Source organism: Centruroides sculpturatus, unplaced genomic scaffold, assembly GCF_000671375.1.
Source record: "Centruroides sculpturatus isolate CEXI.00-Female unplaced genomic scaffold, Cexi_2.0 scaffold743, whole genome shotgun sequence".
Classification (NCBI taxonomy): domain Eukaryota; kingdom Metazoa; phylum Arthropoda; class Arachnida; order Scorpiones; family Buthidae; genus Centruroides; species Centruroides sculpturatus.
The window spans coordinates 390,081-395,328 of record NW_019384970.1 but is presented as its reverse complement, the minus strand read 5'-3'; the positions used below and the strand labels follow the sequence as shown (position 1 = coordinate 395,328).

Below are 5,248 nucleotides of genomic sequence, written 5' to 3'. Positions count from 1 at the left end.
TCTTGCGAAGACGTCCGAAAATGGCTTGATGAGTTGTTTGCCTCGAAAGAGAAGAAATTTTTTTTTGGCATGGTATCCACACATTGCCCGAGAGATGGAACAAATGTGTCACTAGTGAGGGAAAGTACTTTGAATAAATTTGTTTTTACTTTCTAAGAAAAAAACGTGTGTTTTTCTGACTAAAAAAACAGCGGATTTAAGCTTATACATCTATGTACGATAAAAAAAAAATATTGCAGCCCAACATTGTGACAATGTCACAGTAAATAATTGCTCGTTTTCATTGTTAATTTGTGATACTGCCTTCAGGAAAGGTTTAAATTTCATGGATGAAGCTGAAAATTACGTCTATCCGAACTATTACGTCTGCACGGGAAGTTATATCATTTAAAAACGAAAGAATTTTTACAAACACCGATCACATCACCTCACATCCGGGTATTAAATAATCTTAAACCGAATGCGATTTCGATCATTAAAATTATTTCCGAATATCAAAGAGAACGGACCATCCGTTTGAGGAATGGAAAAGAAAGAATCGAATAGTTCATAATTAATAAATTATAAAAACGGATTCAAATGTGGATTTTCTGGTAACTTAGTTTACATTTCACCACTGTTTGTGAATTTTGGGCTCAAAATAATTATTTATAATAGTTTTGACAGAATTCATTTTTAACATTATTTCAATGAAAGGTTATTTTTAGAATTTTAGACTCACAATTTTTGAAAAAAAATAAAGAAATTAGAAAATTTTGAATTTTAAATATTAGATGGCGCCATTCTTTTCGAAATTGACAGGTCGCGTCGAAGTCCGGCGAGTGCAGCTTTGGATTAGAGAAATGCTGTTTTTATTCCACTGAATAAATTGAAAATTGTTTTCTGATGAAATCTTTCAGGAAGAAATCGAAGGAAACGTGTTATTTGGGTGTCTTCTCGCTGCTCGTTTTGGCTCCATCTTCGGATCAGTAACATGATTTTCAGTCTTGATGGAAGGAGATAACCTCGTTGAGCATCTCACTAGAAAGAAAACAGGAAGAATTTTTACGAAGCAGAAGAGGATAATAATACATTTTACGGGTAACATTTGGTGATGTATCGAATATCCTTATTGTTTGTGGACTGTGGTAATAAGTATTGTGATATTTTACGTGTCTTTCTTGACTAAATTAGTAAGTAGATTTCTAGTTGTTCTGAAGGTGTTTTTAAAAACAACTTTCAAAAAACGGTTGAATTTTTTATAAATTTCAGTTTTACAATAAAAGCTATAAAATGTGAAAGCTGAAAAGTAAGTCGATTCGGAGAAAGAGCCTACACGGCTAATATCTCCATGCAAACCGTGAGGAAAGGAAGAAGAAGAAGAACCGAAAGGTAGTTTCTTCTTCGTAAAATACATTTCTACTTGATTTTCTTGTTTTTAAAAATCGTAGATAAAGTTACTATAAATTTATTTCAAACATATAAATGTGAAATCCGCGATTTTTACGCCGATGTCGGAAAAATGTTTGTAAACAACTCCCAGGAAAAACCCCCTCTTGGTGAGAAGTATATCGGAGGTCACCGATTGTTTCCACATTATGGTGGGAAAGTTGACACTTAGTTGATCGGAATGCACTGTAAGTGTCAACAGAAGTCGATCACGTGACTCATTTCCCACGAATGACTTATAAAAGCTCGAGTCCCCGAAGCTCCGAGCGATCCCTCGGAAGTTATACTTGGTAGATGTGCCATATTTGTCTCCATATTCCGGGCCGAAAGGACATACGACTAACCACAGCCATTTGAACTTCCATCGCCATTAACGAACATATTCAACGAACGCATATTAGACATATTCGCATAGAGGTATTTGTACTTTTTAGAGCTTNTTCTTCGTAAAATACATTTATACCTGATTTTCTTGTTTTTAAAAATCGTAGGTAAATCTACTATAAATTTATTTCAAAACATATAAATATATTGTTTTTGAATAAAAAAATTAATTTCCATTCGTTTCATTTTCAGGTTTAAACCCAGCTGTAATTTTATGGCGAGAAATATCCAAAGAAGAATTTCTAAAATTATTAGTTTAATGTGAAAATATTTAAATATGACTTAGAAAATAGTATATGACGTCATTCTTGTATCCGGTTTCATTGGAGACTTTTTGTTACAGATTCATTACTCAACATTCAAGAGCATTCCTGTGTACTAAATGAAGAATTCTTTCCGGGAAAACACAAGAGTTGAAAAATACGTTTAACGTCTGTTGTTAACGTAAAACTAAAATTCAAGCCAGTGTTATGAAATAATACAAAAATATATCAACAAAGAAAATGTTTTTCGTGCAAGTGAAGAAAAAAACAAAAATCGACGATGTTTTAAAATTATATATATAATAGTTTTGTTTTTGGTAAATACATTCCGTTTATATTGTTTTCAGAAGAAAAATGTATAAATGACTTTGTAATACTGGTAATGCGTATTTATAATACGTGTGAATTGTTAGTGCTTCTGATGTCGTGGTATCCTTCGTGTAGGTTTGATCTTTAAATATTTCTTAGAGACAAAATTTTCCCTTTTCTGGTTTCTTTATCTGCATCCAAAACTTTAACAACACATTTAAAATTTATTAAAAAAAATAGTAAAAATAACCATATTTTTTCGTACGTTTAAGTGACAGTGGTGTAGAAAATAAATCTCACAAGCATGAACAAAAACAAAATAATAATAATAATAATAATAATAACAAATATACCTTAAGCAAACTTAAACAGTTTATTATTACAACTGTAAGATCTAAAGTTCAATCCTATGTAATTTCATGTACAAATTTGTGTAACAACTGTTTATACTGCAGTAGAGAATATTAAAAAGAATTTTACTAATGGCACATTCTTAATAAATTCTCGTCTAAGGCATTACATCAGTTTACTTCCTGTTCGAATCTGTTACAGATATATCTAAATACTACATTATTGTTTCATATTTTACATATTTCTCTACAAAATAACGCTAAAAATTTCGTTTAAACCGCGTTTCAAATGATCAAATATCTTATTACTGAATAAACCTAAACACTTTCGGAATGTTTAAAACTACAACATTGTGAAGTACAATTGAATTTTATTTAGTAATGAATATAAAACGTTACTAATATTCTTTTATATTATCAATACTACATAATCAACTTATAGAAATTTTAGAATGTTCATTTTATTTTTCATATTACCGTCATACATATGTTTTTTTTTTTAAATTCTTAATACATAATGTAAATCATAAACCATTATCGTTTACAGTACTATTAATCTCGAGAGCGAATCTACATAGATAAAAGCCGAAACTAGATACATAAAGTACAGAGGCAGGAGGTCTCGGTTAACGGTATAGGAACGTCTGGTTGTCTGGTTTGCCCCGGATGTCGCGTTATTTCAATTCAAATATTTTCCCGTGACAGGAGTTAGATATATGACAGGCACGATTCTATTGCCAGTAACAAAGTATGATGTACAAAAGCAAGAGACTGCTAATTTGATGTGAAAAGCATATATTTTAAATTAAATATACGACAAAAAATATTGCAGCCCAGCATTGTGACGATGCCACAGTAAATAATTGCTCGTTTTCATTGATAACTCGTGATACTGTCTCCAGGAAAGGTTCAAATTTTACGGATGAAGCTGAAAATACAGTTTTAATTATTTCCATAGACATTTATAACAGGATTTTATCAGTAATAATATTTTACACTACAATACGTAGTGCTGTGGTGTAAACCATACTTTACTAGCTAGAAATAATCACGTGCGCTAAAGAAGTGGTATTCTTCCATTAACCTTTAAATGTGCATCCGTTTGTTTAGTTGTATTAGTTTAACAGCGATGATTTTAGTTGTCTTTCTTTACTAGATCTATATTTTCAGAAAACTTTAATATGATAATTTATTAATTAATACTAGCTGCAAGGACACGCTTCGCTGGGTTTTTATTTGTTCGTACATTTGTATGTAATATAGTTGTTTTATATATATAAAAGACTGTTTTTCTAAGTAATCTAGAATCTAGCTACAAGGACCCGCTTCGCTGGGTTTTTAAAAAGTAACGATAGTGAAGATCAAGATAATTACATTATAGCCAATCTTACCCGTTTTCACAGAATGTAAGAATTAGGTCCCCCGTTTCTGATCAGAGATCTGGTCTCGATTCTATTTCTGAACGTCTCCTCTCCTGTTCACGTCAAGTGAAACAAACTATTTTCAACGTTTCTGGAACGTTTACAATCGTTCTATAATCGAACCAAAATTCGAATTTTATGTTCGAATTTAATTCGAACATATTCGAACAAAACATTCGAATTAGAAAGTCACTTTCAACCACTTTCAGCCTCATATCTCCCGCACCCTTATAGCTATCGAGACGCAACCACCCCTATGCACGAATGGAGACTTGGGGCTACCACCACATACAAACACCATTCACGTGCGATGTGTAGTTTTGGCGGAAAAGTGAAATATAGGGACATACATGTCCATTTTTATATATATAGAAATATAGAATATAGATATAGATATAGATATAGATATAGATTAATACATTCTATTCAAACATAACAGGCAAGTCGTTTGAATTATCATATTGAAGATGTGAACCATATTACAGGTTTCAGATTGCTGTTGGGGGCCATCAAAACTGTAGAGCATGTCGATAAAAGCAAAGATGTCCGTAAAACCATACTTCTAAATATAATTCTTCGATAGAAATAATCGACCGAAATCAACCGCATGCAATCGCGAGTCGCGCCGCGCATCTCGCGCTTCGATAAAGCTATCGTGTTTAATGTATTTCAATTTCAGATTTACCGCAGAATTAAATATCAAAGCTGAATCTCATACTCGGAATAGTCTTTATATAACTAGACGTTTTGTAGAATAACTCTATGTCTAACATGCTTCCATTATTAACGTAGAAATATGCTCATCGATCTTTGTATTCAACTGCTCTATTTACTTTTCCGCATTCCATTTATTTACTCGAACAAGAGAAATCATTCTTCTGAACATTATTAAATTTATATAACGGTTAATGTAAATATAAATCCATACCAATGTCCATTATTGCATTCGTTAAATATATTTGATTGCAGTTGAGAAACTGGAGAGAAGAGTAAAGCAGACCGATGTACACCATAACAATACAGATTATAATTGTACACGTGTAGTTCGAAAATGAATTATCCCGATCAACAAAACATATGTCCCGGTGTTATG

The 5,248-nt window shown here is 31.9% G+C and overlaps 1 long non-coding RNA gene across 1 annotated transcript; it reads left to right on the top strand.

Moving 5' to 3' along the window:
- The first annotated feature begins 876 nt into the window (after window positions 1–876).
- LOC111632595 lies at window positions 877–2,884 on the top strand. The gene is made up of 3 exons (XR_002757888.1): window positions 877–1,172; window positions 1,252–1,371; window positions 2,156–2,884. It is a non-coding gene; the product is annotated as an uncharacterized LOC111632595 (long non-coding RNA).
- The last annotated feature ends 2,364 nt before the right edge of the window (window positions 2,885–5,248 follow it).